A 26,775-nucleotide genomic window follows, 5' to 3' on the forward strand; every position below is an offset into this window, starting at 1 on the left:
CCCTGGGAGTCAATCCTAGAGGACTGAGAGCAAATGGTATTTGGCAAATGGATGTGACCCACACTAACTCATTGGGTAACCGGCATTATCTCCATGTCTCGATAGACACACACTCGGGCATGATTTTTGCCTCACTACATGCCGGGGAAAAAACGAAACATGTTATAGATCACCTTAATGCTGCTTTCTCATATATGGGAAATCCCAGGCAAATTAAAACTGACAATGGACCGGCCTATACAAGCCGCGCTTTTCATTCCTTTTGTGAAACCTGGGATATTACACATACAACAGGCATTCCCTATAACCCCCAAGGACAGGCTATCATAGAGCGAGCGCACTGACATCTCAAAACTTACATTTCTAAAACAAAAGAGGGTGAGATCTACCAAGGCTGTCAAGGGCCACAAGCGCTCCTATCCACAACCTTATTCATTTTAAATTTTTTGCTCCTCGATGATTCAGGCCGCAGTGCAGCCCAACGTCACTTTGCTACTCCGGCTCCCCTTAAAGCAATGGTGAAATGGAAGGATCTGTCCTCAGGAACCTGGCAACCACCGGCAGCAATCCTTGCCATAGTCAGAGGCACAGTCTGTGTATATCCAACTAATACAGAAAAACCCATTTGGGTGCCGGAACGCCTGGTCAGGCCAATACATGAGCCCCCCGATCATTTGTCCCCCACAGCTGGGAAAAATAATGAAACTCACCTCCAGTGTACTTAGCCCTGAGACGAATTTCCTTCTCTTTTTTCCACAGGAACAAAATGACCACAATGACGCTTGTCGCCTGGACCCTCGCTATATTATTAATGAAGGACCCTACCGAAACTCATGGCAATCGACAACAACCATTCAGGCAGACCTGGGTCATAAGGAGTGGAGAGGACTATGAGGTTTGGAGTACCACAAGTGCCCCTCTTTTCTGAGCCATGCTCCATTCTGGTCAAGCCACACTGGGTCCTGCCTGGTTTGGCAGCACCCCTTAATCATTGCTTCCCTGACTTATATTTTTCCCTGGAAGACGCCTACCCCTTTCAGGATGGTTTTGAAAGGTCCGGGGCCAGAGCCTCTATGAGACGCAATGGCTTTTTCACCTGCCCCGGGTTCCGGACAGGCCAAGGGAGGAGAACCTGCGGTGGACCTGAATCTTACTATTGTGCCAGCTGGTCTTGCGTAGATTCTAACGATGGCTATTGGAAATGGTCGGTTGACCACGACCTGGTTAATATTTCTTATGCTGTGCCACTGAGATATGGCTCATATTCTGTACAATACCACCCCCAAATGCTTCTGGTCAAAATCTCCTACACTGATAAGGGAAGGTCGGAGACCCAATGGGTTAACCGCCTGAATTGAGGACTTATGTGGTATAGCAGGCCATGGCATGGGGTTATCCTGCAGATCCTCTTAAAAATCGAACCCGTGTGCTGGGAGAAGAGTGCTGCTTTTACGCCGACCACACGGGGGTAGTCGAGATTCCATGGCTAAGCTGAGACAAGACCTGGAACGGCGTAAGAAGGAGAGAGAGGCTCACGAAGGGTGGTTTGAGTCATGGTTTAATCAATCCCCCTGGTTCACCACCCTGATATCTACTATAGCAGGCCCTCTGATCATACTATTACTGATGCTTACATTCGGGCCCTGCATCCTGAGTCGACTTGTCTCATTTGTCAGAGACCAGATTGGCAGGGTTGATCGGCAAATCACTCAAATTCACTTTATGCAACTGAGAGAAACTAGCAAAGAGCAGCCCTATTCAGAAAGGTATTTCTAATGGGCCTGGGAAGCCTCTTCCTTTATCTGTTGCAGTGACCTGATCCCGTGGCCGGTACCGGAAAACGCAGGAGGAGAAGGAGTGCGGACCGGACCTGTACAGAACCCCCCCGATCACTGAACGAAGACATCCCCATCACCCCTCTACCCTACCCCTGCCCCTCTTTTCTGAGCCATGCTCCATTCTGGTCAAGCCACACTGGGTCCTGCCTGGTTTGGCAGAAATGTCATCAATCCTCCCCTGTGCCTCCTCGTGGTTAAGGAAGTATGCCCTTGCCCAGGATACCCAATGACGGGCAACTTCTGTCACCGCTGCGCACACCTAAGACAGGGGCTAAAGCATTCTCCCCAATGACGGGTACCACGGCGGGGCGACGGACGACCTAAGACAGGGGTCCTGGCGTGCCATAATTGGAAAAAGGGGTGAGATGTTGCCTACTGACCAAGTAAAAGAATGCTTGATTTTTCATTCCCCCTTTGTCCTGCTCAAAGCTGGGCAACTTCCCAGTATAGGAGGTTTCAGTTTGGGGGACAAAGCTGGGCAGCTTCCCAGTACATGACGTTTCAGTTTGGGGAAAATGCACCCTCGTAAATGATTTGTAAATGATGTACGAGGAACAGCAGTCTCTATGGATATGTCAAAACTGCAACAAAGCAGGCCGCTCCGACCGGTAGCGTTAGGTCGAAAGGGTCACCAGGTGGCTGACCAACGGTGCATGGCTCTGCCCACTGTGACTGACCAACGGTGCATGGCTCTATTCATTGTCCCATTCCCTTTCCCACGTCCCATCCCCTTTCCTTTCTTTTGGGTGGGTTGTGGAAACATACTTAAGTCTGTACCTGTGCTCTGAATAAACGCACGCATTCATGCCATCTCCTGAAAGACGGAACCCTGTGTGACTCGAGTGTTGATTTCACCCTGATGGTCCACCCTGGCTCGGCCCCACAGCGCCGGACGCGACATTTAACCAGTCATCCGTTCTCAGGCACTTGGGTTTTTTCCAGATATTCAGGTCAGCCTTTTTGGAAGAGGTTTTTATTATCTATCTTTCTCTCTGTTTGTTTCTGTCTCTGTCTGTCCCTGTCTCTGCCTTTCTCTCTCTCTCTCTCTCTCTCTCTCTCTCTCTCTCTCTCTCTCTCTCTCTCTCTCTCTTTCTCTGTCTCTATCTCTCTCTCTCTCTTTGTCTCCCTTTTTGTGGTTTACAATATAGATACTGAAAGGGTATCAGTAATATCCCTTTACCTAATTTTAACACTCAAGGATTTCAAATTTGGACAAAAAACAGAATTGTTTTTTCAGGCACGTTGGCCAGAGGGAGAACTGGAAATGGTCTCTGCTATGGATAACCAGGGAACTGCAGAAATGCAATGACTGACCACAGCCTGGGCCCTGCTCTCAGGGTCCAGACAAGTCCTGAAGATCGGGAGGTCTCCCAACCCCAGATAGGGATGGGAAGGACACCTGCCTGCCAGGACACTCCTACGGAAGATGAAGGTCCGAGGCCACCTGGGGTCACTAAGCTGGCCTGGTTTCTCATCTTCACAATGGCCAGGCCTGGGTAACCGTGACATGACATGACAGGTAAAATACTCATAGTATTATATGTGTGTCTCCTGGGTGGCTCACCACAGTCTTGGAAGAACAGAATGGGGGTCTGGTGTTCTTTGGGAGGTCAGGAACTGTGCTCAAGGGCCGATACTTTTTCTAAGCTGCCGGAGGTCAGAGCTGGCACATGTCCAGCACTCCCCTCACCCTGCCACCTTTATGCCCTAAGAGGAGTCTTCCACCTACCCCGTGACTTTCAGGAATTACAAGATGACATGTATTTCCTAGCCCCTGGGGAAGTACCTTGTGACCCTGGGGGCTCAGGCACCAAATTTCCAACTGTGGGCTAGTGTTGGGTAAGGACTGGAAGGAAGAAGCCCTCCAAGTGCCCCCTCCCCTGCCCCAGGAACAGACCCTTTTGCAAGGTACCTGAATCCCATGGCTCTCACAGCGGCAGGTGTCATGCCCTAGACTCACCACACTCAGGAAGACACAGGGGACCCAGAGAGTGTTGGCAGAAGAGGGGACCTGCTTGGTATCCCACTGAGCAGTCAGCCTTGCCCTGGCCGTGTCCCAGGAGCTGCCTGTCAGCGTAGTGCGGAGTGTGAGGATCCCATGGGGGCCTCATTGGGTCTCTGCTGTTTCCTAGCCTGTGAGTATTTCTCTCTTGCATCTACAATGTGGGGTCCCCGCCAAACTGACTCTGGAATTGATCTTTTAATGTGGGGTTGAGGGCATTGATTGGTCTAGGATGTTGACTCCCAAGTTCCAGGTAAAGCCCATATGTTTCCTTTGGTATTTGGCATGTGGTTCAGTGAGGATGTTGGGAATTTTCTACTGTGAAACTATGTAGACAGAAGGGCATCATTTCCCAGACCAGACTACCAGTGAAATGTTAGTTTTTCTCTCCTTGATGGCCTTGGTATTCTCTTGGGCTCCTGGCAAAGAGACCCCCACACAGACACTGCTTGATGCTTGATGCAGTCACAGGTGGGTCCTGATCTCATCCTGGACATTCATCTTACTAAAGCTTCAGTTTCCCAGTGATTGTCCTTGATTCAAACATTCTCAAATGTGCATCACGTGGAGGGCCTTGGATGGACCTCGGACAGGCGCCAGGTGACCCTGATTTGGACAAGGGAAGGCCTAAGGTCCCACATGAGATATGGTCCAGATTACATCATGGGACAGTCTCTGGCCAAAAGAATGGTCACAGACCCCTTGAGTCTGGGATAGACAAAATAAAACTGGCCCCTGGTTTGGAGTCTGGGGAGTAGGAGCAGATGACATGGGCCAGGAAAAGCCAACAGATCTGACCTTACATGCCTGACTTTACATTGAACTAAATTTGAAGGGGCAGATTAAAGGAATCTGTAATTCTCTTACTGAGCTTATGCAAGACGACAGGCAACATTGATGAGAAGAAAATTTCACCATTGCTGTAAACGTTTAACTTAAAGAGGTGAGGAAACAGAAACATCTGCATCAGCAACTTCTAACCGTGTCCAAATGTAGAACCGTGGGTCTTCTGGCAGGGAGAGCTGGAGGCATGCTGGGTGTGAGCAGGGCAAGAAACGCTCGGGTACTGAGGGTCTGCCCCAACGGCACTGTTGCCAGCACCTAGACTAGCCTTGGTCTCCTTGATCACAAATACTAACAGTAATAGAAATGGGGAGTTGTGCTGAGCCCCCAGGGTCCACTCTCTGGTGCACTGAGCTAACACCATGGATTGCCTGAGGCTGCCAAAGCAGATGCAAACTCTGCTGGTACCTGTAGAGACCAGACAGGGGAAGGAGACAGAGTCTGGTTGGGGAGGCGGTGTGCGGGGCAGGAATCCTGACAAAGGTCACCAGCAAGTGCAGACCTGGGTTCTAGTTTCATCTTGATTGACAGTTGACCCTTGATGAGCATGGAGTCATTGAGAATATACCCTGGATGGAAGGATCATGGCGGGGGTGGGGGGGCAGGGGGAGGATGTGCCTGCTAACTGTGCTCTGCTCCTTTGCCTGAGCAGCCCAGAGGTGAAAAAACATCACCCCATCCCCAGGGCTGATTCTGGTCTCCTCACTGCTCTGTGTGCCCCAGAGGCCAGATGGGGGCTGTGGTGATTGCGAACAGGAAGAGGGTCTCTGACTCAACTGGCCACCCAGGTAGAAAAACGCCTTACAGGTCCAGAATGCAATGGGCATTAAGGGTCCAGAACTAAAATGACTCCCTGGCTGCAGTTGCCTTTTCAATCAATGGGCCCTGGGCCTGCTCAGTGCCCAGCAGGGAGGAAAAGCTGTTTTCTCCAATGAGGAATGAACGCTGCTCTACTCAAACCAGTCAGGAGGGGGAGGGGGCTTTGAGCCAGTTGAAAGAATGAACTCGAGAAGGGCCAGGGAGCTGGAGGCTGGTCAGGCCCAACTTTGGTCAGATTTGGCCACTCCTGAGGGCCTCACTGTAGAATGGACATCTCTCAGAGTCAGGCCAGAAATGAGAAACAATCCCAGAGAGTCATTCATCACTAAGCATCGCCAGAAGATTAACCTGCAGGCGCTAGTTTGTCAGGATCAGCCGCAGCGGGGTGAGCTAAGGGACTCGCAAATGATTCTGTCTGCCAAGCCTAAGGGAGGGAAACAAGCAGGAAGCAAGAGGCAGAAGCGAAAAACTAGGCAGGACCTCTGAGAGACCCACTCTAGGAGGTGGAGAAGATGGATGAGTCAGGAATCACCGAATTTGACAAGAATCAAATGTGAGGTTTGCTCTGACAAAATGGTGACCAGAACCAAATGGCAACCGGCTGAGTGGACAGCAACATTCCTGGTGTCAGAGATCACCTTGTCCCAGGTGAGGAAGACAAGACTTAATGCCCACTTGGTGACAGGAAGCCACCAGGCTTCATTCCATGTTCCTTACCATTGACCCACGAACAGATGACTAGGACCAGACCAAGACAACTTCAAAGCCCCCTTCATCTAACCCAGGGCGCGGGTGTACCATTGCCTCACCTGAGGTTCGGAGAGTCCGCCTGGGAGCCCCCCAGTAAGCTACTCCTATTTCCTTAACTTTATTTATATGTCTCTGTCCCTCTGTCTGACCCAGATGGGGTTCCCAAATCTCTCACCGAGCAAGAGACTAAGGGAGAGCAGGTTACCCGAGTAGGATGGAAGGGGCTCACGGGAACGCTCGAACATTGAGCGTAGAAACTGGAGTCACCACTGTGGGAGCACCAGAGAGCAGTAGGCACCACTGCATGTTAGATGAAAGTTGGTACCGCAGAATCAAGGTAGCCTGTAAACAACCTACATAATCATGCTGTGGCCTGCTACTGCCCCTTTGGGGGATAGCTGGTTAGAGCCTGCACACATGGAATACACTAGGATGCTTCCAGCAAATTCTTGGGTGCCACCTGTCTTGGTGAGACTCTGTATGATCCTAAAAGGAAAAACTCCAAAGACAGTCGTTCAATGGGAGAACAGCTCTCACCACCGGCAAGGGGTGAGAGGGCTCAAGCCCCTGATCCCCACAGTCTCCCAGCTCCCCAAACCTCTAGGAAAACCTGGACTTGGTGTTTCCAGAGCCCAGGGGCCCAGAGGCAGGACACAGAGAACTAAGCCCAGAGCCCCAGTAGAAGCTTCGAGAGGGTGTGCAGGATATGTGTGAGGTGTGAAGATCCATGAGAGTGAACGGGCAGCCCCAGGCCCATGGTGCAGTTAGAGGGGAAGGGCTATGAACTGGGCACAGAGGGGTAAACCGGGACCAGCCTGTGCCTGCCCTGAACAGCCCTACCAGGCTGATCCCTGGTGCCTCCCCGAACCCTGGTTCCAATCCAAGTAGGAATGTGACAGGCAGGAAGGGGCATGGCTGACCAAATTCCTGGAAATTACTGGAACAGGATGGCTCTGCCTTCTGAGGCTTTGCCATCTGGTCTGATACATGAATCTGGACACACTTCTTGTCACCAGTAGAGTGTCACTCAGCCAAGGCTGTCCCAACAGGTCCAGGTGTGCAGGAGCAAAGAGAGTCGGGGCCTGGTTCTCTATTACGTGGGGTCTGACCGTGCTGTGATGGTGGCAGTGGGACTTGTATTAGGGAATCTGATGGTCCACAAAGAAGTGGGGCGCTATTATCAGGGATCAGCTCCGTACAGACTCGGGGACACTAGAAACATGTTCCATCCACGGCCCCATCCTGCTCCACTGATAACACACTGTCTTCCTGCTGGGGTGGGTGCCATCCAGGGGGAGCCTGGCTGAGGGGACAGCACCTTGGACCCACCTGCTGCAGGAGCACTTTCAAGTGCTCATCCTGAGAAACCTGATGTGGCCACTAGGGGGCAAAGTGGGGTCTGTCCCTGGTGCACTGCAGAGGGGAATGGGGAAACAGGCACCAGGGGCAGGGGAGGCCATGGAGGTGCTGCAGTGGAAGGCAGGGCTCTGGGTGCTGCATCCTGCCCTCCCTCCTGGGGACGCATCCGTGATTGAGACCTTCAACCCTTGGGGTGGACTCTCCTGGGGTCATTGACAGGCTTCACACAGGGGCAGGCAGGTGACGCGTCTTGGCATGGTGACATGGCCGAGGCTTCCCACAATCTAGAAGCAATTGTCAACTACTGGCCAGACCTGCCCCGCCCAGTGACACACACACCCACACAGGCCTGGGATAGATCCATTTATTGCAACAATCGTGAAAATCAGACAGTGGCGGTCAGGGAGAAAGCCCGCCTTCGTCCTTCCCTCTTCTCAGCCAGCAATACAAAGTCCCCAAACAGCCCCAAAGAGTGTGTAGAATCCGGTGACTGGATGGTACCAGCGGCCAAGCTTCAGGGCTGTCATGCGCAGAAACAGGACCCCACAATGGGGAGGGGAGAGCTGAGTTGTAACTTCTGACCTCCAAATCATTGTTTGCTAGTGCTTGGGGGATATATCTGCCATCCTGATCCCTTGGACCTTGTGGAGGGGGACATTTCTTCCCTCTGATCCCTCGGACCTTGCAGAGGGGGACATCTCGGCACCCCGATCCCTGGCGTCTAGTGGTGGGGGGGCATCTCTGGCCTCCCCGATCAATCGCGTCAAGTGGTGGGGGGGCATTTCTGGCCCCCCATCCCTGGCGTCTAGTAATTGGGGGGCATCTCTGGCCCCCCCAATCCATGGCTTCTATTGGTGGGGGGGCATCTCTTGCCGCCCCCGATCCCTGGCATCTAGTGGTTGGGGGGTATCTCTGGCCCCCCGATCCCTGGCGTCTCGTGGTGAGGGGTATCTCTGGCCACCCCAATAACTGGCATCTAGTGGTTGGGGGGGCATCTCTGGCCCCCCATCCCTGGCTTCTAGTGGGGGGGCATATATGGCCCCCCCATCCCTGGCGTCTAGCGGTGGGGGGGCATCTATGCCCCCCCCTTGATCCTTGCCCTCTAGTGGGGGGGAATCTCTGCCCCCCCCGATCCCTGGCGTGTAGTGGGGGGGGGCATCTCTGCCCCCCTGTTAATCCTTGCCATCTAGTGGGGGGGGGATCTCTGCCCCCCCCAATCCCTGCCGTCTAGTGGTGGGGGGGCATCTCTGGCCCCCCCTTGATCCTTGCCCTCTACTGGGGGGGGAATCTCTGCCCCCCCCGATCCCTGGAGTTTAGTGGTGGGGGGGCATCTCTGCCCCCCCGTTAATCCTTGCCATCTAGTGGGGGGAATCTCTGGCCCTACCGATCCCTGGCGTGTAGTGGTGGGGGGGCATCTCTGCCCCCCCGTTAACCCTTGCCATCTAGAGGGGGGGAATCTCTGGCCCCCCCTTGATCCTTGCCCTCTACTGGGGGGGGAATCTCTGGCCCCCCCCCGATCCCTGGAGTTTAGTGGTGGGGGGGCATCTCTGCCCCCCCGTTAATCCTTGCCATCTAGTGGGGGGGAATCTTTGGCCCCACCTTGATCCTTGCCCTCTAGTGGGGGGGGAATCTCTGGCCCCCCCTTGATCCTTCCCATCTAGTGGGGGGGAATCTCTGGCCCCCCCTTGATCCTTCCCATCTAGTTGGGGGGAATCTCTGGCCCCCCCTTGATCCTTGCCCTCTAGTGGGGGGGTAATCTCTGGCCCCTCCTGATCCCTGGCGTCTAGTGGTGGGGGGGCATCTCTGCCCCCCCTTAATACTTGCCCGCTAGAGGGGGGGGAATCTCTGCCCCCCCGATCCCTGGCGTCTAGTGGGGGGAGCATCTCTGCCCCCCCCATAATCCTTGCCCTCTAGTGGGGGGGAATCTCTGCCCCCCCCGAATCCTGGCGTCTAGTGGGGGGGCATCTCTGGCACCCCCATTTCCTGGGGTCTATTGGAGGGGGAAACAGTGCCCCTTGATCCCTGGGGTGTCTAGGGGTGGGGACATTTCTTACCCCACATCTCGGGGTCTAGTGGATGGAGACTTTACTGTCCCCCTGATCTCCCGTTTCTTAAGATGGAGAATAGTTGTGGCTTTGCCCTGATCCCTGGTCTTGCAGTGAGGGATATCCCTGGTTCTAGTGGAGGGAGAAGAGCAAAGGGCAGAGGAAGAAGGCAGAACTCGGGTGGCGTGGGGAGGACGGGCCTGGGCTAGATCAATTGGGTGAGAGCGGCAGGGTGCGTCGGTGCAGTAAAATCGAGGTGTCAGCTGGGTGTCAGGCTGCCAGTGGAGCTCTTGCTGACCAGCTGCGTTTTCTGGATTTTCGGCGGGTCATTACAGGACCTGGGTCCGATGACGGTGGACTCCTCTTCCTTAAGGACAGCAACAGGAGCGTCTCTGGATCTCACACAGGCCATGGTCCCTGCCCCCTGGGACTTGACTGACTCCTCCAGCTCCTGGACTCTGGCACTCCTCCTGCCTGGCCTCCTGTGCCTCCTCCTTGTCTGTGGCCTCCAGCTCCTCACGTTTTGTGTCCAGAAGCACCTGTGTGTTGTTTGTCTCCACGCCAATCCCTTTGGAGTGGATGGGATGTGGGGCAGCATAAGGGTCTCAACCACGGAAGGGAGGTGGGGGGCTGGGGGTGGGGCCGCCTGTCTCCCCTCCCCAGTAGCCCCGCCCTCTGACCCACAGGGGCTTCTTCCTGTCACTCACCCTTTTCCGGGACTCCTTTTCACTTTACCAGGTTCTGCAGCTGCTGTTTCTGCTGCTGAGTCCCACAGAAGAGCACCTGGGGTGAAGGCACTAGCTGAGGAGGCAGGTCTAGGGCCTTCCTGCCCCAGAGCCCGTGGCCCCTCTCTCACCTGGTCTCCCTCAGCTCCCTGATGGCGGCCTCCAGCAGGGCCTGCTGCCTTGGTGGCACCTGCAGCAGCTGGTCTATGGGCTGCTTCTGCCGCAGCATCCGCTGGTTCAGCTGCTCCTCCTTGGAGCCCAGGTGACAGCGGGCATCCAGGTGCTCTTGTCGGCAGCTGTGTGCATTTCCAGGTACCAGCAGAATCGGCCCCAGGGAGGCCATTGGCACTGCACCTTTTGGTCGTGCACCGGGATCTGTGGGAGGTAGGACAGTGTCTGTGAGGACAGGCAGGAGGGCCGACTACTTCCCAGCCAGGAGATGCAGGGCTCAGACCCTTAGCCACAGGCCCCCATGGTGTCTTTGTCCCAGAGCCTAGGAGTTGGGTCTCCCTCTGCCTCGGACCCTGACTCCTACCTGGCAACTGCCAACTCCAGACCCCTCTGTGTAGTGTGGGCTAGTCAGTGCCACCACAGCCCTCAGGGCATTCTGACCTGTCCTTCCTGCCATCACCCAAGGCAGGCTCTTGGCCTCACTGGTGGTCTCACCAGCCCATTTCACAGACCAGGAAAGTCACAGCCCAGAAGACTGAATGGTTATGCCCCAAGAATACCCCAGGGTGGAGGGGAGCTGATGGCCAGCAAACCCCTGCCCCCTCTCTCAAAACTCTTCGAGTACGGCAACTTTTCGTGGGCTCGCAGTGAAGACATGTTGGAATGATAGGTGATAATTGGAGATGATAGGAGACTCGTTCAGCTCCAAGACTGCGGAATGTTACCCAGACCTCTTCCACTGTTACAGAGACACAACTCGAGCCTGGCCCGGCTCCCGGCCGGCCACCCCACAGCCCTCAGACTCCAGGCGGCGCTGCGCCCGCTTCTCTCACCCCAGCTCAGTCCCCTCGGCCCCCAGTCGCATCCGCAGTTTTTCTCCGGGTTCACCTGTTGTTCCTGGAACCTCCTGCCTCCACCTGTCCTTCGAAATGTTTTCAACGATGTGGCTGTTTCGGGGGCACCGAGACGCCGGTAAACCTGAGAGGAAGCAGACAGTCAAGGACCCCAGACCTTCAACCCCACCCAAACTTCATGGTCCACAGCCCCGACTCTTGGTTCCTCCTGCTCATCTCGGGGGCTGCTCATTTCTCACCGCCATCTGCTGCTCCGGGCACCTTACTAAGTAGATTCTTTCCTGCTTTGGACCCACTGGAGCCCTCCTGGCAGTGCTGGCAGGGACACGAGGGACAACTAGAAACAAGCGTTCTATGTCCCGGCCCTAGAGCTCTCTGCATTTTCAGGGTTGTAACATTCTGGGGAGTGGACAGCTGACCCCATTTCCTCTGGCTGCCCGCAGAGCAGGACACAGGTGTGAAGGGACAGGGAGACTCGCCCAGCTCCTGCTCCCAGCCGGTCTCCCGTGTCACAATGCCCCATTCACAGGACCCCTCCCTGGAAACTCGAAGTCAGTCCTCCCCGACTTGCCCTCCTCGGACATCACAGATTTCAAGCTCCTGGTGCTGTGCACCAGCCCAAATCACTCAACCCTTAAGGATGACGCTCTAAATTGCAAACTTCTGCCTTTATCAGATACACTTGATGTTTTAAAATTCTGTACTTTCAGCTCTTTCTGTCCCAAACAAGAGGGGAAGGGTGTTTTTGCACAGTTAAACCCACTGCCAGGTGGGTCTGTGGTGAGGTTTCTGGGAGTCAGGGACCCTGCTTTGACTCCCCAGCTCCTCAGTGATGCCCTGAGCTCCCACCCCCATTGTTTCCTGAGTTGGGTGGGCCAGCGTCCAGCCACCCAGGTCTTTGGTCAGCGGGAGGCCAGGAGATCCTATTCTGGTGGCAGGAGGAAACAGGGCCTGGAGAGAGGGTCTCTGGGGACTCCCATCCCAGAGTCCCGGGAGACCCTGGCGAGGACAGAAGTTGCTGGAGGACAAGACTGCCTGAAAACGTGGCTGTCAATGGGCGGAGGCTTTATCCTGGGCCTCCTGGCCACACACTGACCAGTGCAGAACCAGCGCATGGCCCAGGGCTGGCGGGTTAGCACCGACCTAGCACTTTTTCTTCCCATCTTTTCATGCTCTGCCAATTTCCAATGATCCCCTAGGGAAAGGGTCAACATGCAGAAGGTGCATTGGGGCCACTTCTCCCTTAAGCCTCCTTGAGAGAGGGTGTCCCGAGGGGCGGGGCCACGAGCATTTCTATAGGCAGGGATGTGGCCGTGGCCTCAGGACACTCTGGGTGATTCCTCTCTGCCTTGCCCTCCTCAGACATCACAGGCTTCAAACTCCTGGTGCCAAGCACCAGCCCAAATCATTCACCCCTAACGGATGAGGCGCTGCCATGTGACTCTCCGCCTTTACAAGATATATCTGATGTTTTAAAATTCTGTTCTTCCATCTCTTTCTGTCCTAAATTAGACGGGAAGGGTGTGGTCGCACGGTAAGAGGTTTTTGGCAGGAGGGTCTGTGGTGAGGGGTCTGTGTACCCGGGGACCCTGCTTTGACTCCCCAGCGCCACTGAGGCAGCTCTTCAGCATTTCCCTGAGCTCCTGAGCTGGGGAGCCAGTGTCCAGCCACCCAGGTCTTTGGACAGCAGGAGCCCAGGAGGTCCTATTCTGGGGACAGGAACGGACAGGTCCTGGAGAGGGGCTCTCTGGGGACTCCCATCCCAGAGTCCCGGGAGACCCGGACGAGGACAGAGGCTGCTGGGGACAAAACTGCCGGAAGTCTTGCTGGAAATGGGCCCGGGCTTGATCCTGTGGCCTCGGGGCCATACGCTGACCAGTGCAGGGCCAACGCAGGGCCTTTTCTTACCGTCCGTTGCGCTCTGCGAATTTCCAACGATCTCCTAGAGATGACACCTAGAGGTGACCCGTAGATGACCCGTGGAAGGGTCACCATCTGGAGGTGACCCCTAGATGACCCCTCGAAGGGTCAACAGGGGGAAGGTGTGATGGGGCCACTTCTCCCTCAAGCATCCTTGAGAGAGGGTCCCCGAGGGGCGGGGCCACGAGCTTTTTTTATAGGCAGGGAAGGGGGCGTGGCCTCGGGGCTGCAACCCCATTGGCCAGGGAGAAATCTAGAGCTCCCAGGGGCAACCTCACAATGAAAGCTGCACCAGCCTCTGCCCTGGTGGGCCTGACGGGCCTCCCCACCCCCACCCGGACCCTCGGGCACTGCCCCCTACCGACGATGGTGGCTTGGAACTCTGTGGGCCTCACGGTGGGCCAGGAGCACTGACCCTTTCGGTCTCCCGTAGCTCAGTCCACGACTTTCTCATTCCCAGAGATCACGTCCCCCCATGCCCAGGCTGGGGTGCAGCTGCCAGGATTCGCCCCTGAGCACCCCTAGGTCTGGCCTGGCTGCTGCTGTGGGAGCCCAGCGAGCCTGGCAGAGGGGCTGTCCTGGTCGCTGTCCCAACTGCCCCTCACTCCAGCCCCTCTCCTTTATCTTCTTGGAGCCCCTGCCCCCTGCCCTGCCCCTCTCCTCTCCTGAAGCCCGCAGAGTTCTTGCTCCCACCTTATCCTGTGTCCACGTTCTCTCTGTCCTTCTGTCTCTGCTTCCTCCCTGACGTGCAGCAGCCAGTTTGTGGGGCCATGAGCCCCCAGACCCAGTCAGTCCCTGACCAATTCCCCCTGTTGCTCACAGACTTCCCTTTCTGAGTCCTGGAGGGCTCTTAATGACCCCATAGAACCTCCCCACCCCAGCTCTGCCCCTTTCTCTGAGACTCAGTCTATGCTACTGGGAGCTGGACACCAGACTTGGCCTTGGGGAACCTTGATGCTTCTCTGGTGTTGATCCCGGCGTGCTCTGGAAATCCCTCTCAATACACACACTCCCAACTAGGGCCACTAAGCCTGGCCACGCTGCCCTCACGAGTCCTGCAGCCTGAAAGCAACCCCAACTCCCCCATATCGCCCGTGCCCACTATGGCATCCACGAATGCACCTGTCCTCCCTGCCCTGAGCACATTCAGGCCCCAGTGGTCTCCGGCTGTCTCCTGTAGCTCTGACATCTCCCCCTCTCACTTTCGCTGGGCTGAGAATCAAATTTATCTCTGATGGTGGGGCACAGGGTCACTGTGGGCTTGTGCTGTCTGGGGAGCCTGTGGGCAGTGAAGGGTTCCACACTGGGGTGAGGCTCTGGGCAGAGAAATTCCATCCAGTCCTTGAGAGGTTTGGGAAATACCTGGAGATTTGCAGGTCCTTTACCTGAGACATGATCTGGCCACTAGGGGGCCTGGCACCCACGAAGCATTGGGGGCAAGGTGGGGGCTCTTCCCGGTGGGCACTACAGAGGAGGTGTAGACGGAACAGGCACCATGGGCATGGGCATGTCATGTCAGGTTCTGATCCATGGGGAGACCCCCACAGGACAGCTCATGCTTCATCAAGAAGCATGAGCCGTTCCCTGGCAGGACCCACCCACCCAATGCCACACACCCACACAGGCTGGGATGCATCCATTTGTAGAAACAATCTTGGAAACAGGACAGTGGCTGTCAGGGAGACTGATTCAGCCCTCTCCCCTCTCTCTCCTCTGCCACCAATTCATGATCCCCTAAAATGTCCCAGGTAGTGCCTAGAACTCAGTTGCTGACTTTTCCAGCCTCCATCCTTTTCAGGACTTCCTTTCCCAGAATAGAAACAGTGCACTGGAGGAGGGGGAGCTCTCGGCTCAGACTTTTGCTTGGTCTGTAGCCCATGAACCGAAGGTTTGAGTGTTGCCTCGTTTTCCCTCGGCCAAGGAGGGGTAGATGGTTGTAGCCAAGTGCTGTTTTGAAAATCGGATGCTCTGAATGAGTGTTTCCTCTAAGCACTGAGATCCTTCCAAGTACTGCTTCATTGACCCTCATGGCCTGTGTACATACCTGAGAGGTTTGGGGTTTGTGGGGATCTCTATTTGCTCCAGCCTTTTTGATCAGGAGACCCTGTGGTGCCAGGGAACATTCTTGACCTCATGCATCCCAAGCCTGTACTGAGTCTCCTGAGACTTCTCTCTGGCCTTCTGCACCGAATTTTAACTCAGAAAGTGGAAAATGCCCTGGACCATGCAAGGACAGCCCACAAACCGGAAATATCTGAACATTTAGGTGGGAAAGCAGGGGTGAGGAGGCATTCTCCACTCCTCTCTCCTGGGATATAGTCTAAGGTGGGGGGTGCGGAGGTGGTCATTTATTATTGCTACTATTTGGACTATTTCTATGGGGGTGAGTATTTCTGCTCCTGGGACTCCTTATTGTGTAGTGCTGGAGGACATGTCTCCTATCTGAGCTCTGTTCTCTATTGTGGGATATTTCTTGCCCCAGAGCTCTAGTGTGTAGTTTGGAAAACAATTTTCCCCAACATCCCTAGTGTTTTTTTTTTTTTGGAGGAAATTTCAGCTCTGCTCATTCCTGGTGCCTAATAATTGTGAACATTTCTGTCCTCGGAACCCTGCTGTCTATTGTTAGGGGAAACCTCTGCACCCCATGTCACTGGTGCCTACTGCTTGGGGCCTGTTTTTGCCTCCCAGACCAGTAGTGTCTATTACTAGGGGACATTTCTGCCCCCCACATCCCCGGTGCCCAGTGTTGGGGGACATTTCTGCCTCCAGATGTACGGTCTTCCCCACACCGCCAGCTTGTCCTTCTTGACTGTTACCACCTCCAGCTCCTCAGGCTTTATGATCTCCACTGTGTTCGGCTCCACTTCAGTGCCCTTAGATTGACTGAAACTGGATAGACTGAGGGGCAGCCCCAGGCTCTCAGCCAACCAAGGGAGCTGGAGGGCTCGGGGGCAGTTTCCGCCTATTTCTGCCCCCAGGTGTCCTACCTCTTGACCCCCACTGGGGGCTTCTTCCTCCTGAGGACCCTGACACACATTTTCAGGACACTTTTGTGTCAAAGCAGCAGCCAAGTCCTGGCCTGAGTCAGGCCACTGTGGACTGTCCAAGTGGACTGTCACTGCTCAGGCAGAGTTACAACTGGAGAGCCAGTGCTGTCACCCCCTTCCCCTCCCTCACCCCTTCCACCTAACAGGGAAATCCCTCTTATGGCCTCTAAGAATTTGAGCAATCCTTCCTTAGGGCACTGGGAAAAGGCCGGCCCTGTCTGCTTGCAGCACTTTTCTTTGGGTGTTAGCACCACACCCAGACATGCTCAGGCTTTACCCCGACTTAGCTCAGGGACCATTCCTAGTGGAACTAGGCGGGCCCATTGATCCAACGTCAGCAGTGTGCAAGATGATCACTTTATCTGCTGAACTAATGCCCTGCTCCAAGCAGTATTTTTTTTCAGCTGCTTCCCACCTAAATCTCCTTCCTGTAGAGTTGGGCTCCCTTAAAGATGCCTCACTCCCCCTTCTGTACGGCACCGTGCCCAGGGAGACAGCCCCGTGGAACCCGAAGCTTCCAATCCAAGCACTTTCAGACTTTTCAAGAATGGGCCCCAGGGATATTGCTGGGGTGAAGGTGCTTGCCCTGATGCAGCCCAGCCCTGTTCAAGTCCTGATACTAGGATCTCCTGAGCCCTGCTGAAGAGGAGAGTGCACCTCTACCCACATTTCTTGCAGGCTAATTTCAGACAGGCTACCCTGGAGAGCAGGAGCTGCCATGAGGCACAGGGTCTGGGAGAGACCAGACAGCACGGAAATCACCCGAGATGTCCCAGAGGTGGTCTGTCACACTGTTCAACTTAGAAACCTGGGAAAATCCCCCAAATATTCCTACATTATTGATATGCTCCCGATCCTTCTTGGCACCAAGAAAGCTTGGTCATTTCTTGTTCCATACTTCCTGTCAGCTGCTTGCTAATACCCCGTCGCCCATCAGATCCGCTGTAAAACTGATCCCTCGCCTTGTGCGGTGTTCAGTCTTTGGAGCTGTTCATTCCATTAGCACTGTTATCTCATCATGTTCTCCCACATTCCAAAATGTGCTTTTTTTTCCTTTTATGGGTCACACCAAGCGATGCCCAGGGATTACTCCTGGCTCATGCACTCAGGAATTACTCCTGGTGGTGCTCAGGGAACCATATGGGATTCTGGGAATCAAATCCAGGTCAGCCGTGTGCAAGGCAAACACCCTACTCACTGTGCTATCACTCCAGTCCCTGATGCTTGGTTTTTAGTTAGCTTTAGGCAGAAATTTTGGCAAAGTTCGTATGAGTTCATAGTCGTTGAAAACTCAAAGTTATATTAGTGCTGCAATTCTCATTTGTGAAACAACAAAACTCACTACCAAGCAGGGGAGAAAGCAAGACAAGACCAAAAGGAAAAAGAGCAACACCCAAGCAGTGGCACCTGGTGCACAGGAGGAGTTGGCAGAGAGCATGGCAGCTGGGTGGCACTGCCATTCGTCCAGTGGAGACAGCACGACACCAGTCGTGTGGTTAAGGGCAGGCGCCAGCACCTCCAGTGTGCCCTTGGTCTAGAGGCGGCGAGAACTGGCAGGGCAGACAAGGGGCAGGGAGAAAGAGGGGAGCCAGAGCAGGAGCAGGAGTCAGGGGTGGAGGATGCGGAGGGGCAGAAGGCAGGCCCCAGATCATTGCCCCAGAGGGCCATGACATGCTGCAGGAGAGAACAAAGTGCCAATATGACACCAGACAAGCTGTGACCCTCTGTGAAAGGGAGTGGCAGACATTCAAAGTTGGGTAGCTTCCAGAAACGTCTACTGACACCAGGACCACTTGGACAGTCTGACAGAGTCGCAGGGAGTCCCCAGGCAGGCAGGGAAGGCAGGGTAACTTGGTACCTACACTCCCAAGAAAAGCCTCGTGGAAATGGTCGCCCCATGACCTCAAGACAGGGCAACATAGGAAGAGAGCTCAATGAAGGTATCGGAGGTGCAGCCCTTCCCGGCTTTTGCTGGGCCTGAGAATCCATGGTCTCAGCAGATGCTGGGGGTTCCATATGGAAAACAAGGCTCTCCCTGTTCCCCACTTTAGTATCTTATTGGCGTTCGATCTCCAGACAGAGCTAGAAGCGCAAATAAATGTCCACCTTGACACTGTATATTCCCCCTTTGGAAAATACCCTCTCCAGGCGCCCTCTAATGGCAGTATCATGCCCCTCTCCTGGTAAACTCATGCTAGGAGTGAGCCTCCAGAGACAGCCACAATGTCAGGTAACCCGTGAGGTGTGGTTCGGGATAGGGAAAGATACTGCGCAGGTCTGAGAGGCAGGAATACTGGTGAGATGCAGCTCAACTGGGAGCAACCCATTGGCCTCAGTTGAGAAGTCATGATCTGCGCCGAGTCAGTGTGGTCGGTCCTGCTGGTCACCTTGTGGTACCCAGCCCTTCCACTCTCTTGAGTCTGTTTTCCTCTAGTGACCAATGATTGACCGGCCTGAACCTCAAAAGATGTGTTTCTCCCTTTGCAAATTGTTCCAGGAAGCAGACCCGTTTGCGTTTGGGCCAAAGGATCCAGAGACAGGAGGAAACCTCAGTCACTGTGGACCCGTTGCCCAAGGATTCAAAAACTCGGCCACCTTCTTCAGGAAGACCCTGGCTCTGGACTTAAGCAAATCCTCGTTGGAGCCCTTGAATGGACCATCCTGCAGTCTGTAGATGATAAGGTCCTAGTGTCAGAAGCCTAAGAGAACTGAAAGAGAGCCTCAGAGGCTCTGCTCCAGCTCTTGGTTGAGGCTGGGCACCAGACCTCCTGGAAGAATGAGCATTTAGAAGTGAGAAAAAGAAAAACAAATAACCTAAAAAAATCAGCAGTAGGGCTCCAGAGGCATAGAGGTTGATCCTCTTAGTGCCTGAGAAAGGGCACCAGGCTCTAGGTGCCCTGACCCAGGGTAGGGCCATTGGCAGAGGTCTGGGCATACCTGTATCTGAGGTAGGGGGCTCTGATCTCTCGCTGTGCCACAAAGGTAAACAAACTACCTCCAGGTCCCCATTCAGGGGTGACAGTGATGACTAACAAAGGGCCCCAGTGGCTACCAATTGCCCAGATGGCACAGTCCCTGGGATTATGATGTGAAAACCCACATCTAAGTTTTGCGACTCTAGATTTTGATGTGAAAACCCACTCTAACTTTCGCGACCCCAGCCTTTCTGCTTATCGGATGGGACCCCATCCTCTGACTTGCAAGAAGCAGTGGACTAAATCTCTTGCTCAGAACCACTGAACAGTTCAGGAGCAGTTTCCAACCTGAGTGGCATCCGGATAAACACCATAAGAATGAAGCCCTGAATCCCTCTGGAAAGACTGGGTAGGGGCGGGTGCGCTCGGCGAGGGATAGTGACAAGCACGAAACATGGTGAGACCCCACGATCTCTTAATTTTCATATTAAAAGGTAAAGGTAAAAGGTAAAGGCACTCTCGTTGATCGTCGATTTGCTCAAGCGTGCCCAGTAACGTCTCCATTGGAGACTTTGTTGTTACTATGTTTGGCATATCGAATACTCTCGGTAGCTTGCCGGGCTCTCCAAGAGGGGCGGAAGAATTGAACTCGGGTCGGCCATGTTGGCCGCTTGTAAGGCGAACGCCCTACCACTGTGCTATCACTCCATCCCCCGGAGCTTCTCGGCCTTTTGGCTAAGATCAAGTGTAGTATCTGTTCATATTAAAAATTGAAATTTATTTATTTGGATTTATTTTTTAATTGGGTTATTATTTTATGTTTTGAGTTTGCTCCTGCACATATGGATGTGTTGGAGGCTGTGTACCTTTTTTTTAATCCAAGAATTTTCTTTTTATTATTTTTTTATTAGTTAAACCCCATGAGGTACAATTGTAGACTTATAAATTTTTGTGCTTGGGTTTCAGTCACACAATGATCAAGTACCCATTCCTCTACCAGCACCCATCCTGCACCACCACGGGTCCCAGCATCCCTCCTACCCCACCAACCCCCTTTCCCACCCTGTCTCTTTGGCAGTGCATTCCCCCTTGTTCTCTCTCTCCCCATTTGGGTGCTGTGGTTTGCAAGAGAGAAACTGAGTGGTAGTCATGTTTGGTCTATAGTCTACTTTCAGCATGCATCTCCCACCCTGGGAGGATCCTCCCAGCACCCTTGATTTGGTGCCCTCTTCTCTACCTGAGCTTACTTGGAGACTGTGTAACTTCTTTACTTGCAGAGTACGAGTCTCAATGTTGTTCTGTTTGGGTCATCTCGCCACTCCTAGTGCGTAGCATCCCTGTCATGGGCGCACGTCTGCAATTGCTTTGTGTAGCCGCAGAGCCTCATAGTCCCATAGCCCCATTCCTCAATGGGAAGGGGCAGAGGAGGGGAGAAGGGAGGGGGCAGGAAGGAGGAGGGGGAGAGGAGAAGGGCGGGAAGGAAGAGGGAAGAAAGACAAGGTTGGGGTAAATGAATATGATTTTGACAGGGTAGGTAAAAGATGGAATTACAGGTGAGTAAGAATTCTGTTTAAACATTTCTGACTCCTGGGGGGAACACATCACTTTCAGGCAGGTCACTTCGTGCCCTGGGATGGGTGTCTGCAGCCTCCTTACCTCACGGGCATCACAGTCTGTCTGATCTTCTGCCAACACAATTTGTCTTTGACGGGTTGTTGGCTCAGGTCTGTCTTGGATCTGGGTGTGATTTCCACCTCTAGGTGAAAGGGAGGATGGGGTGTGCATGGGGTGTCTTTAGGAAGGACACTCCCTTCTGGTTCTCACAGAACACTTGGGGTTCCAAGGCGGGTGTAGCCCGTAGGATGGCGGGGATCAAACCCAGATCAGCCACGTGCAAAGCAACAACCTACCACTGTAGTATCGCTCCAGCCCTTGAATTTCTTCTTTGATGAAGTTTCTGTTCATTATTCCTCTCTGCATTTGTTTGATGGGGTTGGGAGATATTTTTTTTAAAGTTCTACCAATGTGCTATATAACTTGGATATTAGCCTTTCATCAGCTAGATATTGGGTAAATAATTTTTTCCATTCTGTGGGCTATCTTAGTAGCTTAGACGCCATTTCTTTTTTTTTTTTTAAAAAAAACAACGCATTAGAACTGCTTTGTCACCTCTTGATCGATCAACCAGACTCAAGCTTAGCAAGGACATACTACATTTGAGGGAAACAATGGAAGAAAGGGGCTTAGTAGATATATACAGGACACTTCATCCACAAAAAGCTGAATACACATTCTTCTCAAGCGTACATGGAACATTCTCCAAGATAGACCATATGCTGAGCCACAAAACATGCCTCCATAAAATTAAGAAGGTAGAGATTGTATCAACAATCTTCTCAGACCATAATGCGCTGAAATTAGAAGTAAATCACACACAAAAACAGAAAACTAAATCAAACACCTGGAAATTAAACAATGCACTATTGAACAACGAGTGGATTAGACAGGAAATCAAAGAGGAAATCAAAAGATTCCTAGAAACGAATGAAAATGAGAACACGAGTTACCAAAACTTATGGGACACAGCAAAGGCTGTGTTAAGAGGAAAGTTTATAGCTCTACAAGCATTCCTCAGAAAGGAGGAGCGAGCACATATAAGTAACCTAACCTCACAGCTTAAGAGCTTGGAGAAGGACCAAAAAAAGGAGCACAACCCGAACAGGAGAAAGGAAATAATAAAACTCAGAGCAGAGATTAACGAGATGGAAACACAAAAAACAATCTGAAAGATCAATGAAACCAAAAGCTGGTTCTTTGAGAAAATTAACAAGATCGATAAGCCTCTAGCAAAACTCACAATGAAAGGGAGAGAGAAAACCCTAATAAATCGAATCAGAAATGAAAAGGGGGTCATTACAACAGAAACCACAGAAATTCAGAGAATCCTCAGGGAGTACTTTGAGAAGCTTTATGCCACGGAACATCAAAACCTCGAGGAAATGGATAAATTCCTAGACTCCTACAGACTCCCAAGGCTGAACCAAGAAGACCTGGAATACCTGAACAGACCTATCACCGTCAAGGAAATTGAAATGGTAATAAAAAGTCTCCCCCAAGCACAAAAGTCCTGGCCCGGATGGATTCACTAGTGAATTCTTCCAAATCTTTAAAGAGGACTTACTCCCAATGCTCTTTAAGCTTTTCTACGAAATTGGAATATCAAAAACACTTCCGAACATTTTCTACGAAGCAAATGTCACACTGATACCAAAAGCAGACAGAGATACCACAAAGAAAGAGAATTACAGGCCGATATCCCTGATGAACACAGATGCAAAGATCCTCAACAAACTACTAGCAAATAGAATCCAACTACTCATCAAAAAGATCATACACCATGACCAAGTAGGATTCATCCCAGGGATGCAAGGATGGTTTAACATTCGGAAATCAATCAACATAATCCACCATATCAACAAAAGAAAAGATAAAAAGCATATGATCATATCAATAGATGCAGAGAAAGCATTTGATAAGATCCAGCACCGCTTTATGATGAAAACCCTAGCCAAAATGGGTATAGAGGGGACTTTCCTCAACATAATTAAAGACATCTACCACAAGCCTACAGCAAGCATCATCCTCAATGGGGAAAAACTGAGAGCCTTCGCTCTAAGATCAGGGACGAGACAGGGATGCCCACTCTCTCCACTGCTGTTCAATATAGTACTGGAAGTACTTGCAATAGCGATTAGGCAGGAAAAAGATATTAAGGGCATTCAGGTAGGAAAGGAAGAAATCAAGCTCTCACTATTCGCAGATTATATGATACTCTACTTAGAGAACCCAATAACCTCCACCAAAAAACTCCTAGAAACAATAGACCTGTATAGTAAAGTTGCAGGTTATAAAATCAATACCCAAAAGTCCATGGCTTTCCTATACGCAAACAGTGAGAGAGAAGAAAGCAACATGAAAAAAACAATCCCGTTCACAATTGTGCCCCAGAAAATCAAGTACCTAGGAATCAGCATAACTAAGGAAGTAAAGGAACTGTACAAAGAAAACTACAAAATGCTACTTCAGGAAATAAAAGAGGACATGAGGAAATGGAAAGATATCCCCTGCTCATGGGTCGGGAGACTTAACATTGTCAAAATGGCAATACTACCGAAAGCATTGTATAAATTCAATGCAATCTCTATAAGGATACCCATGACATTCTTCAAAGAAATGGAGCAAACACTCCTGAAATTTATATGGAACAATAAGCCCCCACGAATAGCTAAAGCAATTCTTGGAAAAAATAAAATGGGAGGAATCAACCTCCCTAACTTCAAACTGTACTACAAAGCAGTAATAATTAAAACAGCATGGTACTGGAACAAAGGCAGAACTGCAGACCAATGGAAGAGGGCTGAATACACTGACATCTCCCCTCAATCATATGCTCATCTAATCTTTGATAAAGGTGCAAGTAATGTGAAGTGGAGTAAGGAAAGCCTGTTTAATAAATTGTGTTGGCATCACTGGACGGCAACATGCAAATAAGTAGGCTCAGAACTCTGCCTAACACTATGTACAAAAGTAAGATCAAAATGGATTAAAGACCTCAACATCAGACCAGAAACCATAAGGTGCATTGAAGATAACGTTGGCAACACCCTCCATGACATTGAAGCTAATGGTATCTTCAAAGATGCCACGCCACTGGCCGAGCAAGTGAAAACAGAGATAGATAAATGGGACTATCTTAAACTAAGAAGCTTCTGCACCTCCAAAGAAACAAATACAAAGACAGTCTACAGAATGGGAAAGGATATTCACTGAATACACATCTGACAAGGGGTTGATATCCAGGATATACAAAATACTGGTTAAACTCCACAAGAAGAAAACATTCAACCCCATCCAAAAATGGGGCAATGAAATGAACAGAAACTTTCTCAAAAAAAAATCCGAATGGCAAAAAAGCACATGAGAAAATGCTCTACATCATTAATCATCAGGGAGATGCAGATCAAAACCACAATGAGATACCATCTCACACCTCAGAGACTGGCCCACATTCAAAAGAACAAAAGCAACTGATGCTGGCGTGGATGTGGCGAGAAAGGGACACTCCTTCACTGTTGGTGGGAATGTCCACTGGTTCAGCCCTTCTGGAAAACAGTATGGATGATGCTCAAAAAATTAGAAATTGAGCTCCCATTTGACCCAGCAATACCACTCCTGGGAATATATCCCAGAGAGGCAAAAATGTATCGTTGAAGTGACATCTGCACTTGTTTGTTCATTGCAGCACTCTTGACAATAGCCAGAAACTGGAAGAAACCTGAATGCCCACGAACAGATGACTGGTTAAAGAAACTTTGGTACATCTACACAATGGAGTACTATGTAGCTGTTAGAAAAGATGAAGTCATGAAATTTACATACAAGTGGTACAATATGGAAAGTATCATGCTAAGTGAAATGAGTCAGAAAGAGAGGGATAGACATAGAAAGATTGCATTCATCTGGGGGATATGAAGTAACAAAGTATGAGATTAATACCCAAGAATAGGTGAGATCAGCACCAGGAGGATTACTCCATAACGTAGAGGCCAGCCGGGTATCCTAGAGGAAAGGGCAGTTCAGATAGAGAAGGGAGCACCAAATAAAGGATGTTTGGAGGATCCTCCCAGGAGGGGAGATGCATGTTGAAAGTAGACTATGGACTGAACATGTTTGCCACTCAATGCCTCTTTTGCAGACCACAACACCCAAAAGGAGAGAGAGAACACAGGGGATTGCCCTGCCACAGAGACAGGGGGATGGGGGGATGGGGGTGGGAGGGATATTATCCATGGTGGTGGAAAATGGGCACTGGTGGAGGGATGGGTATCTGATCATTGTATAATTGAAACCAAAGCACAAAAAATTGTAAATCTACAACTGTAAAAAAAAAATAAAATAAAAAAAACACGGCTAGGGAAAATTTTTCTGTTCTCTTTTCATGCTTCACATTTTATTGAATTTTTTGCAAATTTTTATTTTGTTTTCATAAAGTTGTTGACAATAATTTATTACATTTAATATTCAAACACCAATTCCACCACCATCGTACCTTCCCACCACCATATTTTGAATGTTACCACTCCAAATCTTAGAGGTACTCTCCTGGGGTCATTGACATCGTACTCAGGGGTATCGAGATGACAGGCTCTAAACATGGTGAATCCCATGGCAAGGGCCACCCACAATCTAGAAGCAACTGCCAACTGCTGGCAGGACACACCTCGCCCAAGACACATACCCACACGGCCTGGGATGGATCCATTTATTGAAACAAGCTTGGAAATAGGACAGTGACTGTCAGAGAGTGACCCAGCATGCCTCCTTCCTCTCTCTTCTCCTCAATTCATTAGTGCCCAACCAGCCCCCAAAGAGTGTCTAGAACTGGTTGCTCTGATGTTTCTAGCCCCCATTAGCTTCAGGGCTGCCATATGGAGAAACGGCACTGTGTACTGGGGAGGGAGAGCTCCCACCTCAAGCCCTTGTTTGACTTTTGGAGCTATCATGACTGAGGTTGGAGTGTGGCCCAGTTTAAATTTCTGCTCCCAACATCCCTGGTGCCTAGAGGTAGGAGACATTTTTGTCCCACTGATCCCTGCGGTCTGGTGTTGGGGGACCTTTCTGCCCCCTTGATCCCTAGGGTCTAGTGCTGAGGGAAAGTGGAAGAGCGGTGAAGAGGGAGGAAGGAGCAGGGTGGGAAGAACTGGATCAGGGCTAGATTAGATGGAATTGAAGAACACAGGGTACATCATCAGGGTAGAAAAAGTGGATTAATGGTGAACAAGCTTGCCAGCTGAACTCAAGCGGACGAGCTGGATTCTGGTTTTTTGGGGGCAGGTCATTACAGGATCCAGATCTGAGGTCTGCGGCCTCCTGTTCCTCACAGACAGGAACAGGAGGGTCTCTCTGGGTTATTCACACAATCCATGATCCCGCTCCCCGGGTCTGGACCCCAGACCTTAGTCTAAGACCTTAGTCATCCAGATCCTTAGTCTTCTCACACGCCACCAGCCTGTCCTTCATGACCATCACCTGGAGTTCCATAGAGGTCATGGTCTCACAAACCTCCACTATGTTCACCTCCAACTCCGTGTTCTTCGACACTGGATTGACTATGGGGCACTCCAGGGTCTCAGCCAAGCAAGGAAGGTGGAGGCATCTCAGGGGTCCCGCATGGCTCCACCTCCCATATAGCCCCACCTCCAGATCCCCATCAGGAACTTCTCCCTCCTGGAGACCCACCGCACCACTCACCCTCTTCAGGGTACCCTTGGAATTCCAGCAAGGTCTGGGGCTCAGTTGCTCCTGATTTCAGGACTGAGGACCCCTAAAGATGAAGGCACCAGGTGAGTAGGCAGGTCTAGAGCCGGATGCGCCTTCCTGTCCCTGAGCCCCTGGCCACCCCCTCACCTGGGTTTCCCTCAGCTCCC

The 26,775-nt window shown here is 51.8% G+C and overlaps 1 pseudogene; it reads left to right on the forward strand.

Moving 5' to 3' along the window:
- Positions 1-20,003: 20,003 nt before the first annotated feature.
- LOC130026654 (uncharacterized) lies at positions 20,004-20,084 on the forward strand (annotated as a pseudogene).
- The last annotated feature ends 6,691 nt before the right edge of the window (positions 20,085-26,775 follow it).

Source organism: Sorex fumeus, unplaced genomic scaffold, assembly GCF_029834395.1.
Source record: "Sorex fumeus unplaced genomic scaffold, SorFum_2.1 ptg000034l, whole genome shotgun sequence".
Lineage (NCBI taxonomy): Eukaryota > Metazoa > Chordata > Mammalia > Eulipotyphla > Soricidae > Sorex > Sorex fumeus.